Source organism: Talpa occidentalis, unplaced genomic scaffold (genome assembly GCF_014898055.3).
Source record: "Talpa occidentalis isolate TD23 unplaced genomic scaffold, MPIMG_talOcc4v2.1 talOcc4.13, whole genome shotgun sequence".
NCBI classification, from domain to species: domain Eukaryota; kingdom Metazoa; phylum Chordata; class Mammalia; order Eulipotyphla; family Talpidae; genus Talpa; species Talpa occidentalis.
The window spans coordinates 15,775,104-15,789,548 of NW_023601322.1; the positions used below are offsets into that span (position 1 = coordinate 15,775,104).

Sequence of the window (14,445 nt, forward strand, 5' to 3'; positions counted from 1 at the left end):
AAGGATCATAATAATAATTATTATATCATAAATTGTGAGCTGATTTTGAAACAATTGCTTGGGCTCTCTGCTTAATCCCTTATTTCCTCCTCACTTGCCTTCTCCCTCCCTATTGGTAGCTTCTGGAATAAAGTGAAAGGAATTAAGAAGCCACCACAGAGCTATGAACTCCAATAAAAAGTACAACCCTTCATTATATTTCTTGTGATGTCTTTAATTGTCATATTTTCTAGCCTATATCTTCTTTACTCTATAATTTTGGGGTTCCCATGAAAACAATATAAATATCAAAGCCACAAGAATAGTAACAATAATGAATTACACGTTAGCATAACTGACCAAACAATTGCAAATAGAAGCTACTTTTCAGTCCCTGCTATACTCAACTGGAGGCCTGACCTTGTGTTAGTCTCTTAAACTCTTCAACATTTGCATCATATTACTGTTTTTTTCTCTCTGTGTACTCATTCTCATTTATTCATTTGAGAAACAATTATTAATCACCTAACTCTGCACCCTTTAGGAGACTAAGATGTTTGTGTTTATGGTAGGCTAAATCCAGCTCTCCTTTCCCCCAAATAAAGGAAGCCACATTCTAATCCTTGAACAATGTATGTATTAACTGAAACTCTACAGATATGAGACTTTAAAGATGTGAGAGGGGAGATTACTCTGCATTACCTATATGAGTCAAATTCAAGCCTAAGGGCCATTACAGAGGAGGCAGGGGAGTCAGGTCAGTAGTAGAAGTGACAACAGAGCCAAAAGCTTGAAATGCTAAGAAGAAGGGGCCAGGAACCAAGGAATGTAGGCAGCCACTACAAGCTAAAGGCAGCAGGAAATTTTTTTCCTTCAGAAGTTCCAGAAGAAACCAACATTGCCAAAACTAATTTTTGCTCCATTACATGAATTTTTGGACTCCTGATGTTTATGACTATAAAATAATACACTTGTGTGGGCTTAAATCATTCAGTTTGTGGTAATGTGGTATGGCATCACTAGGAAACTGATCAGAGTTTAGTTCCATTTTCTAGAGCAACTCAACTATAAACAAATACTATTTGAAATTTCCCCCCCTTAAAGTTCTATCAGCTGCTTCTTCAGTGATGGGCAAAGGATACCCGTGGGGAGATAAATAGACCAAACAATCCTGTGTCTTCCCCAGGATGCTTGAGCAGTCATCTCTACACTTTGACAAAGCACCAACAGAGGCTCATCTCCTCCTGACTATATTCTGGGGTTAAACAGCACTCTGAAAAGAGCACCGGCAGTGACAACTGGAATACATTTATATTTAACCTTTACAAAAAGACTGCAAAGCAAAATGTTCATTCTAACCTGGGGCATTAAACATGAATAGAATTTTCTTGTATTTATTTTAATTGGAAAACTGATAAATTTTGTTAAATTCTGTTGCCAACTATAATTATGATTCTTATAATAGAAGTTAACTGCACTCTCAGAATTTGTGGTATAGGTATCTACTCATAAAATAAGTAATGCTAAACTTTCAATTGATATAGAGTTTTAGAGATTATCTAAATTAATGTTATTACATTACTACTACCCTTTATTGTTTATTAGAACCAGTTTAGTACACTCAACTGTTAAGTTGCCTCAGTAAATGTTGAAGATAGGTAAAAAATAAGGTTACAATAGAAAAATTATATTCTAGAAATTATTTAAACTCTGTGTCCAATGCAAAATTAAGAGAGAATGATGAAATCACTGGGAATATCCAGAAGAGAAAACACCATATTCACATATCCTGGTCTCTCTTCTGGGTATTTCTATATAAATCCCTTAGTTGCATATGATCTTATTAAGACAAAAAGTCACCTAAAACTGTTCTATAAACTTCCATCAAAATTTTACTGAACTATTCATGAGTTTAGTTTTCAGCTGATGCTATGAATTTCATTGTAAATTTGAGAATTCCACAGGGTTTCTGAGACTTGACAACCTTGTGATGTGTGTCAAAAAGTAATACAAAGCAAGACTGCTGATGAATCTTTTAAATAGTAAGAATTGGGGCTAAAAGTGACAGAATCCTCAAGGAAAATAAACTTGCAGGTATGCTGCTTTAAAAAAGGCAGATCACTTTTAGAAGAGTAAGAGAATAATAGTACATATTTCATTACAAAGTTCTTCCTTGCAGTTAAGAATACTGCCCATTCTTTCAACATCTGAAACAACACCAGTTTTATTCCTAAATGAACCTGTTCTCATCATCTCACTGGAATGTATAATAAAAGGTTAGACACTCTGTCCTCAGGTTAGACTACCTTGTGGAAAATCTGTATTACTACAGAGTGAAATGGGTTAATAAGGAAAACACAATGTGGCTACTGGATATAATTTTAAAATTCCAATTTTAAACATTCCTCATTGGTAATTCTGTGGATGATTTTTTCCTTAATGTTTTTATTTGAGCACTTAATCTCACTACCAAGGTATTCTCCTATTAGTTATTCTCTCAGACTGACTCAGTTATTGTTGCCAAGGAAACAGCCAGGAAGCAGGAGTTAAGCAGACTCTTTCATCTGGCGAGAGGATGATGGGAATGGATGAGGGAGTTGAGCAAGGTCAGGCGTTTACCGCTGAATACAAATCTGTCATGCCTAATAGATGAAGCTCTTTAGTTTCTGCACTGCTCAGGCTACTCCCAGCAGCCAAGGAGAAAATAAAAAAGACACTGGAGCATGAATACCAATCAGCCCATCCTGGCCACAGTGATGCATTTACATGTGCCATAGCAGCTGTACTAGGCTTGGCTATGGATGAAAAGATAAATTAAATAGGTGTCAATAATTACAGAAGGTCAGAACCTAAATCCTGAGGGTATCCTAATAAGACCAGACAGATGGGATTTGGCTGATCTATCCTGTAAACATGCCTAAAGTTCCCTTCTCAGAGGCCAGGGTTCAAAATTTGTTATGGGCTCAACTGTATCAAGCTGAGAAGATCCTCAATCTGTCCTCTTATGATTCTTTACCACAGCTAACAATTTTCCCATATATGTCAGCAAATGTTGTATGTCTAGATCTTAAATAGATTGATAAGATGTGTGATAATAGTGATAGGTTCTTCGAAATGTTCTGTTATCGGGGCCTCCCTGGTGGCACAAGGGGTTACGCACCACACCATGAAGCAATCCGAAGCCTCAGCAGAACACATTTGATCCCCGGCCAGGGAGCTGCCCACATGGCACAGCAGACCTCTCCTGCCTCAGCTGCTACTCCCCTCAGCAGTGTGTTTCAGTCAATCTGCCTGTTCTGTTCTCCACTGTCTCTGGTGAATCCTCTCACATCCCCCTCCCCGCATCTCTGGCCTGCATCCCAGCTCTTGTATGCATAAATAAATAAATCTTAAAAAAAATCAAAACAAAAAAAAACCCAAAAATGTTCTGTTATCAACGAAGCCCTTAATTTTAATGTTAATGTTTACAGTAATAAGAGCAACCTAATACAGTAATTTAATGATGCTATGGAAATGTAACTATTCATAGCAATATAACTTCATATTAGAGACAGGATCCATCTTTGAATATATTCATGTAATTCAGTTGTTAACATTACAAATGCACCTATATGTATACATATGTGTGTGTGCATGCAAGTGAGTCGTAACTCACTTTCTCAACTAATGGTCCACGGTCTATGATATATCAGATTCTGTGATGGGTACAGTCATGGGTATATGGAAGAAAATTAACTTTCTTTTACCTCAAATAATGATAGAGAACTAGAATGATAATTATAATTAAGATAACTGTAAAATACTGTCTGTTCAAATAACACCAGTTAGTGCCACATTTAACGGAATTTCATGCAAGTTAGGTCTTGATTTCATGAATTCCAAAAAATTTATAGAGCAGTAATAAATGTGTTTTTTTCCTTACTCTGTCAAAATATCTACCTAGGAGATTTCTATTCTTAAAATGGATTCTTGGAATAAAATGAAAACATTGCTATTATATCAGATTTATGGGTTATTAGAAAACATTGTTAATGATAGTGTATGATGGCACACTTGGTTTATCATGTCCATTTGTAATAATGGAAAAATCACTGATCCTTCTAATGATATATTGTGCATTTGCATTTTTGATGGAGGAAATAAGAAGGAAAACAGGAACTGAAAGGAGAATACTACATTTATATTGTTAACTTGCTGAAAGCAAAGGTTCCAAAACTTTCTGATTTTAAGAGTCACTTGGGTTGCTTGCAAAAATAACAGAGATCCTGGGTACATTCAAATTTTAATAAGCCCACCAGTTATTCTAATGATAAATTACAAAAATCTTTCAGAATGTATTCAAATTGCTAAGAGTAACACTAACAGCCCCACATTTGAAAGAATAAAAAAGTCAGTTTGATCATCAGTATAATGAGCTATAAATAATGAAAATGCTATTCTATAGCAATCTACCATTGTGTTAGATCTTGAATTTTCAAAATTCTCATAATAGTTAAATAGTTTGCAGGGAGGGTACTTAATGATATCAAAGTCTAAAATGAGAAATCAGCAGAATACTTCAGTCTCATACATTTGTTAAACAATGGTATTTAGAATTCACTAAAATTTACTTACCTATCTCATCTATCATCTATGAATCAAAAGAAAAAAATTTTTCAGAAAGGCCATGCTATTCTCTAAATACTTATCATTATCCCAGTGTTTTAGGAAGATGATAAGCTACCTGAAACTGCTTTGTAATGACTACATAAGTTCTAAATAAACTGATCATCAAAGAATAGGAAGTCTTACATATACACTTTTCAATGAAACATGTACACAATAAGATAGACTTTCTCTGTTCTATTCACATGCTGTAGATCATCGGGCCTTAACTCCTGCTGAGTTTGAATCCCTTGAGGAATGAATTATTGCTTCAAAGAGTGCAAGTGATGGTGGAATTCTGTACCAACTCATGACACTATTAGGTGTTGTGAACAGGAAGACCCTAGGCCATGTGTGGTTTATACAGAAAGGCTATAAATAAACTGCAGGCAACAATTGTCCCTACTAAGTTATTCTAGATAAATAAAAATATTAAATTTCATAAATCTATTGACTGATTAGAATAGCGTTATCAACAAGAAACAGTACACAACCTCAAAGCACGCCTTAAAACACCAGTTCTGGTATAATTTCCTGCATAGCATATACTAATAAGCTAAATGCTTGCACCCTGAAAGGATACTTTCATCTATCAAAAAGTAAGAACATACACTAGCCTAATTAATTGATATTCAAAGTTCTATTTGCTACTTAAAAAATGTCAAAAACTATTGGGTACAGTTTCTTATATTCCTTGCTGTAAGAAATATACAAACATAATAGTATTTCAAATGATGTCACTATTAAATTAGGCATGATCTCATTCATTAGAAAAAGATTTTCATAAGGTTCTAACACTTTATATATATATATATATATATAAGTTATGAAACAAAAGTGTGTATAAACAGTATGAGTGAAGTAGTAAGAAATAAGAAGTCCTCTTTTTACAGTGATCTTTTAACAAAAGGCAATTTATAGAAACACAAGATGTATCAAAATTCCAATGAAATTTTTGAAGGAAATAGAACAAACAATTTTAAAATCTGTATAGAGCCACAAAAAAGGCCACATAGTCAAAGTAATCTGGACAGAAAAGAAGAAAAATGGAGTTGTCATATTTTCTATCTACACTACAAAATGACAGTAATCAAAACTGTATGATATTGGAACAAAACAGAAACACAGACCAATGAAATAGCACAGAGAACCTAGAAATAACAAATGTGGACAGATAATCTATGACAAAGGAACCAAGACCACATAATGGAGAAAGAAAATCTGCTTCAGCAAATGATGTTGGAAAATCACTTGCAAAAAAAAGAAGAAACTAGGTCATTACTTAACACCATACACAAAAATTAATTCAAAGAGAATAAAGACTTGGATATAAGAGCTGAAACCATAAAGCACATAACAGAAAATATAGGTGAAATACTCTTGGATATCAACCTCAGAAATATATCTGGTAACCCAACTCCAAAGGTAAGAAAAACGAAAGGAAAAATTAACAGCATTATATTAAATTGAAAAGCTTTTCTGCAATTAGAGAAACCTCACACACATACACACACAAAGGCAGTGTAAAAACTGGAAGAAGATATTTGCACATTATACTCCTGACAAGAATTGTGAAAACATTAAAATTATGAAGAAAATTATCATAAAACTCAATGAAAATGACCAAACAACCCAATTAAAAAAATGAGCAGACACTTCTCCACAGAAGACATAAAAGTAACGTGTGGCACATGAAAAAATATGTTCATTATAACTTATTATAAGGGAAATGCAGATCAAAACCATGAGATACCACCTGACCCTGTGAGAATGACCCATATCAACACTCCACAAGTGTTGGTGAAGATGTGGAGAAAAAAGGATAACTCACTGACTCTCAGTGGAAATGTACATTGGTACAAATTTTATGGAAAATGGTATGGAGATTTATTTAAAAACTAAAAATCGAAATACTATATGATCCAGCAATACCACTTTTAGGTAGTTATCTGAAGAATATGAAAATATGAATCCCAAAAGATGTATACACTCCTGTGTTCCTAGCAGCATTATTTATAGTAGTTAAGATATAGAATCAACCTAAATACCTAGAGGATTGAATAAAGAAGTTATGGGTGGTACTGACAGTAATCAAAACTGCATGGTATTAGAACAAAAACAGAAACACAGACCAGTGGGATAGCACACAGAACCTATAAATGAGAAATAAACAACAAAGGAACCAAGACTGTACAATGGAGAAAATAAAGCCTTGCCAACAAATGGTGTTATACTACCTGAGAGACTACCCAACTCTTTAAAAAGATGAAATACTGCCTTTTGTTACCTTATGGCTGGATCTTGAGGTAAATATGCTAAGTGGAATAAGTCAGAAGGACAATTACCAGATGGTTCACTTGTTTGTGGAAATATAAATAACCAAAAGGAAATAAACTGGTAAAGACAGAAAAAAAAAACAACAACAACAACTTTAGACTCTATGAAAAACATATACTGGTTACCAGAGCAGGGGAGGGCAGGGGAGAGACGGGACATGAGTGGATACACTGTCACTGGAGCTTTGGTGGTGAGAGAAGGGAGCACACGTTACATGGTTTTGCAAGCAAATGGCAAATCAAAATTTGATTAAAACAAAAAGTTTAAGATTCTCAAAGTGTAAATGTTAAATACTGTTGGAATTAGAAAATAATATGAAATAAAAATTCAAATCCTTTGTGGTAATAAAATGTTAATGAAAAAAATCAGGCCCCTGAAAATCATGTGCACCTATAAACTATAAAAAGGCCTTCGCTTATTGGGGGGCAGGAAAGTACTGGGAATGTTATCTTTGATGTTTTCTTATTCTATCACATCTGACACATTTTCCCTCTCCTATTTTTCAGAGAAGATAAGATAGAGAAGAGCAGTGGCATTTGAGGGGAAAGACATTTAAAAATACATGAGTACAAGCATTGCATTGCTTATAAAACAAATGACTAAGCTAGTTACATTATCATGAGAAATGTCTGGTCATGTTTATTATAAATAATACACAACTGGATAGAGTTCCTTATTAGAGCATATTCAGATGATCAAGCATCACAAATTTATCAAGTGTTGGGTTAACGTTCATTGATGGTAAGGTGACGGAGGCATGGATTTCATGGAAAAATTATAGTGCTCACTTTAGGTTTGACTGACCAGTTGTTTCTTGTTTCATTATGATTGAGTCTCCAAGAGAGATTCCTTTTTAGAGGACATCTATAAGCTTAGATGGAGCATGTGAGGACAGACTGGAATCTTTGTCACACACCAAGTTCAGGAGTTTGAGAAGTTGGATCAGAACACAGGGCAGGGCTGAAAGGCACTGAAGGCCAAGTTCCTGCTTTGCACAGAAAGGTAAGCCAGCAGGTGAGGGGTGACATGTGCACTGCAAGAAACCCTGAGACAAAGCACAGTGCTCCTTCATGTCTACTCTCAAAATCTTACACAAAATTCTCCTGCCATTTTAACTTAAAACACTGCAAAGAAGGAAATCCTGAAAAACATTTTACTTTGACTAAACTGATACAGTAAAAGCCTACTCTATCCACGCTTACCCTTTGATATTCAGATGCCTCTGTCATCTGAAAAAAAGACCACAAATAGTGATTTCAGCTGCCATCATATAACCATTCATTTTTCTCCCAAAGTTTCCAATATTTGGAAACATAGTAAAGAAATCTGATTGTTGACATGACTGCTCCAAAAGTTTGATGAAGTCTTTATGTATATGTGAACAAAGAACTAGGATTTCCTCATAACTGTGTCTCAGTGGCAGCATATTATCATAAACTCTTGATATCTTTGTGTGTTAAAATTTATTTTGAATATCAAAGAAAGTGAAAATGCAGTGATTCTAAAAATGATTGTGCTAGTTATGCATAAGACATTTGAGTTGATAATATTTCTAGAAAGCAAAATGTTTCTTGAATAGATCTAAGAAGTAGGCAACAAAAAAGGGTCTAATTAATTCCTGAGATTCTAGTATTCTTGGCAGTATTATGTACATTAGGAGAAAATAACCCAAAATATATATTAATACATTAATATTGTCATTTATGTCACTGGTCATACCCCATATTCCCTACTATGTTTCAGGCACCAAGGGTTTCCCATACCAGAAATCAAATCTTTCCCAAGACAACTTGGATATCTGCCACTTGCAGTAATATACGTGCATGTATGGAATTTCATCAATAATTGTCACTCTTATTTGGAATAATTAGAACAGAGCAGAGAAAATTAAATGTAATGATGATGACGAGGATGATGAGGATATCAACAAAGGTGACAATATGTGTTGATGATGGGATTCCACTCATCTCTTTTGCTTTGAAAGGTTATTGGGAGAAAAAGCAAAGATGAAAAGGGTCTTAAAACTTCTACTAGAATCTGTTATCAGGAAAGTATAGGCCAGTCTTGCGGAAAATAGGTAGAGAAAGAATCCAGTGAGATACAAAATTTAGGGAACAAATAAGCAGGTTCAAATAGGATAAACTGGAATGAGAAGGGAAGACACAATGAGGAAAGACAGAGTCAGGTATTGTTAGTCAACTTGTCCAGCCCAGAAAACCGGGTGTAGAAAAATTAGTTTACATATGGGCCTCCCTGGTGGCACAGGGGGTTGGGCACTGCATTGTGAAGTGATCTGCAGCCTCTGCAGCATGGGTTTGAACCCCGGCTGGCCAGAAAGAAACCCACATGGTGCAGCAAACCTCTCCTGTCTCACCCGCTGCTCCCCTCAGCAGTGTACTTCAGTCAGTCTCCCTGTTCTGTTCCCCACTCTGTCTCTGGTGAATCCTCTCACCCCCCGCATCTCTGGCCTGTACCCTAGCTCTTGTGTGCATAAATAAATCTTAAAAAATAGTTTATATGTTGAAGCAAAACAATGTAATAATATATGTGTTATGAGTATATATTAATACACACACACAAAATATGGAAACCTTAAGATATCTAACAAGAGCTGATAAAGGCAAAATATCTATTATTACTAAATTAAAATGCCATCCATTGTGATTTCTTACTGAACAAAAATAGCTATAAATACTACATTTATTTTAATTCTTGGCTGCCTGATCCAATTCTTACTCTAAAATATTATATCACTCAACTGTGAATTTTTTTTAACAGCTGGTAGCCAAAACTTTTTTTATTAATATGAAAGTATAAATTAAGGGACAGACATTTAAAATATAAAATGGTTACAGGAAAAAAAAAAAGAGAAAAGTCTGCTAGGGAAAGGGTTTCTTTGGAAAGTTTAATTTGATCACCTGGAAAAATGATAAATAATAAAGTTGGATTCAGTCATATTGTAACAGAGACATCTTCATAAGAAGAGGAGGCACCATGCTCCCTGCCCCACTTAGCTACGGGAAGAGCTGAGAGGCCAGGTGAAGCCATGAAACAGGGAAGGCAGGGCCTCCCTGGTGGTGCAAGGTGTTAAGCACTGCACTATGAAGCAATCCACAGCCTCTGCAGCACAAGTTTGCTCCCCGGCTGGCTGGGAAGAAATCCACATGGTGCAGCAGACCTCTCCTGACTCGCCCGCTGCTCCCCTCAGCAGTGTGTTTCAGTCAATCTGCCTGTTGTGCTCCCCACTTGTCTTTGGTGAATCCTCTCACCCCCCCACACCTCTGGCCTGTACCCCAGCTCTTGTATGCTTATTAAATAAATCTTAAAAAAAAAAAAAAAACAGGGAAGGCAGGTGGTTCAGGGAAGAAGGAGGAGGACACACTTGTTTCTAGTCTTTGGTCCTGCACCAGGAACTTGAGTGACTTGAAGGAGACACTTGGGGGAGACACATGACTGACAGACACATGGGGAGGCTGGCAATGACAGCTGTTGTCTTGATTTGTACTTTGATTTTGCTCCTTTCTCCCCTGACTTGCCTTTAACCCTGTTCCCATAGTTCCCCGACAGAAGGTGCCTTAAACTTATGGCAAGTTTTCAGGGCTCAGAGGCCCTGCTTCTGGCTGACCCTGTTTGGCTGGAAACTGACACACAGGGGGATGTGTAACTTTGGATGTTCCATCGGGAAAATTACGCTCCTTTATTCTTCTCTCTTTCTACACACACTAATCCTATTACATTTTGTTTATATTAAGAGTGTGCTTTGTCTTTGTGCACACAGATGGTTGGACCCCTTTAGAGCATGCACATTTTGGGGGTCCTGGGTGCCTCTTGGTCACTAACAATAACTATAAAGCCACTTTTGTTATTATGTTTACAGTCAGTTTGTGAGGTTAGTTTACACAGTTTTAGATGTAGATTAGACTACTTACACCATTAAGCGCTTTCTATTTTAAAAGTAGTTAAAGACCCACCAGATCTTTACATTGCATAAATTGATAAAGACAGGGGTAGTTTAAAGAATACAACTGAAGGCCCCCATTGGATCTTACACTGAAATAAAATTCTCACTACTGCTGCATCGAGACCAATGTGTTCCCCTTTGACAAGGACAGATTTTAGATTAAGCACTCTTAGATTTTAAATTACCATTCTTGATAGCTGGCTTGCCCTGTCTATAGTGCCTTAGAGAAATGGGACAGAGTGTGGAAAAAGCGCAGATTTCAAGAAGGGAAAACCCTGTCTCTTAACCATCCCCAGCCCCACACCTAAATTTCCATGTTTCAAGAGAAAGAATAATAATGTGATGGAACTGTTGAATTTAAATCAGAATAAAGGACATTATAATTACAAATCTTAGGAGCCATTTGTAGAATGATTGGTGACACAGGGGTCACCATCCCATCACCAATTACAATTACATCAGATTTAGCCACTGGAGATAGTGAAGGCGGGGGCCTGGGTAAGAGACGCAAATCTCTGGCTTCATCTCCAAACTTACAAGGAGTTTTATTTTACAAATTAGCTGCACACAGTTCAGGCTAACTAATTAATGTTGAAAAGATAGGTATGACTTCCTTGAACAAGGAAAAAAAGGAAGTGGAAGATTCATTTAGGGCAGACGTCCTTTTAGTTTTCACCTTGTCCCTCAGAGGTAAGGCATTAGCATCGCTGTCCTACAGAGACTGCATCCCCCCAGGGAATAGTTAGCTGGAACATCTAAATCACTGGCTTGTATTGTTTTTGACTGAGTTTTTTTTTTTTGTTATTTTTTATTAATATTAAGAAGAGGGCATCCCTGGTGGCCCAGGGATTAAGTCTCAGTTCTACCACTGAGGTGGCCTGAGTTTGATCCCCAGGCAGGAAGCTAACTCACACGGTGTCTCCTGTCTCACCCACTGCTCCCCTCAGCAGTGTATTTCAGTAGATCTGCCTGTTCTGTTCCCCACTCTGTCTCTGGTGAATCCTTTCACTCCCCCACCCCACACCTCTGGCCTCTACTCCAGTTCTTCTATGCAAAAATAAATAAAATCTTTTTAAAAAGTTAAAAAATTAAGATGATAAAATTACCATAGATTAGATTTCTTATCATTTATTGAGAAAACCCAAAATGGGTGCACACACAGGTAATGTCTTTCAAGCCACAATAAAGGGATGTTTATTTCCAAAAAGTATACTCTGAAAAGTCAATTTATGAACTCATTACACAAATCCATATTAAAGCAGTTAGTCTGTACTTAAAACTATAACATGGATAGTCAGGGTAAATTAAATGGATTTTATTTCCAGGTGGCAGAACGCCAATGTTAGCACTTCTACTTCTAATTTGTTTCTTGATTCTAACCTGTATCTGTCAGAGACAGAAAAGAAGAGACAAAGAAAAAAAAAAGGAGTAATTTCCCCATTTTCTGATAGTTAAGGACTAATCAAATTTACATTCCAGTCCTGGGAGTCACAGTACCCACTGGTTATCTCATGTTAGCACATACCCCTATAACTCATTAGTCCAAGATGGTGGGACAATGAATACCTTCTTCAAGGCTGGGTAAAATATGCCCAGCAAGTAGGAATCTTCTCATCAGTAGGAAAATGATTCACTGATGTCCTTATCAAGGAACGCATAATCATAAGGCCTTGTGATACTCTCCTTTAAGCTGTTCGTTACCATGGGCGATGTCAATGACTTACAGGCTTCCCAGTCAGCATCAAAAGCAGCTTTTCAATTCAAATACAAACTGCTAACCATTTCTCCTCTTCATATTCTACTTTGAATTTGTCTCTATGAGCAGAGTTGCCACTCAATTCAGACCATGACTATTTCCCTCTAGGAAAATTATGAGACAGTTTACACTTATCTTTCCTTCTGCTCCAATAATGCTTTTGGTCATAATATAAATTGGGTGTATTCAGTTATAAAACCCAAAGTGACCCATCTCCTCATGGGGAAATGCCCATCCTAACAAGGTTGGCCTAAAGCAGAGCCCTTAAGGTCCAAAAGCATCTAAGGCACCAAGTGTCACCCAGGTCCCACGTGCAAATCCAAGACCAAGAAGAAATTGAGGCTTTTTCTTCATGTCCCTGTGCCTTGTGCCTCATCCAAGTCTCCTCCCCCAAGTTCTTTTTAGCTTCCCCGTGCCTTTCAACTCTACCCTTCACTAGGAGGGGCAAGGGACATGGAACCTCTCATTTTAAATTACAGGGTCTGCTGCCACAATTGCAAACAAAATGCTTTGGTGCAGCAAAAGAGGGGGTGTCAGTTTATTCTAACCAACAGGTAGAGAGACTAGAGAACTGTTGGTAGAAGGATAGGGGAACAGTCCAATTAACAATTGATGGTTGCAAGGTGGAGTTGCAGCCACAGGAGCTGCCAAGGACAGTCAATGCTGAGGTAGGAGGTTCCCCTCTGAGAGTAGAGGGATAAAGCCCATAACCTGCCCGGCTGTGGTGCTGATGCCTTCCACAGCAGCTCCAATGAAAAAGAGAGCAAGCCCACATGCATGGCTCCTTTTTAAAGGCTCATAAAAATGTCTGCTCAGCTCCTTCCCTTCCAAGCATCTCCCTTGCTCAGGATGTCAGGGGTGAAATTCAGACCAAGGCTCTGAGCAGACATTATTTCTGCCAGCTTGGGTGGTGCTGGATGTCAGCTCTTCATTGTGCCATTCACTGCAGTAAGCAGGGCTGCCACCCCAGTAAAGCTTTGCTGCCACAGGGCTGCTCCAGCGAAGTCACTCTTCTTGGCCTTTCAAATGTTGTAAATAATGCTTTCCTATCAATCTCGTCAGATCAAGATACTGGGAATCATCTCGGATTCTTAACCCACCTACCTACATAACAGTAATCTCCACATCATGAGAACCTTCTAATATATTTGCCAACTCTTTTTATATAGGTTTGGTAGTGGTCTTATTCTATCTTATCTAGCCTATTCCTGCCACACTTTCCCATTTAGTTGTTGTTTCCTGTCCCAGAATCCTGTTACTCCAACCCAGCTACCATCCACAGTTTCTAGAGTTACCTTTTAAAAATACCAATAGGAATACCTATCTTTTACATCAATACCCTGCATAGCCTAGACAAAAAGTCCAATCTCTGCATATTCTAAAGGAGACTCTATGATTCAGCCTCTTGCTAACTCTCCCTTCATACTGAACCAAGCAAACTTCTCTGCAGATAAAAATATTTCTGTTCTATTTCCCTAAGCTTTGGTGCAATGTTCTGTCTACCAGCCATTTCTTTATGCTTCTTGATGGCTTGGCAGAATCATATTCCCACTTCAAAGTCTATGTCAGCTCAGATGTCACATCTCTAGAGATTTATGAAATTTTATTACTGTTGCTCCTGACATAAAAAGTAAAAAGGTATTTATCACTTCACTCTGTTGAATTTCCCCAAGGGTCATCTTATCTTTTTTAGGCAAATGTGTTAAGGACCTAAGATATCTGATCAAAATTGGACTCAAATTTTCTTATTAAATAAAAAGAAGTAAAG

The 14,445-nt window shown here is 37.1% G+C and overlaps 1 protein-coding gene across 2 annotated transcripts in view; it reads right to left on the bottom strand.

Annotated features, from left to right (window-relative positions):
- DCC (DCC netrin 1 receptor) overlaps positions 1 to 14,445 on the bottom strand; it is a 1,038,093-nt gene that overhangs the window by 368,399 nt on the left and 655,249 nt on the right. The window lies entirely within an intron of this gene.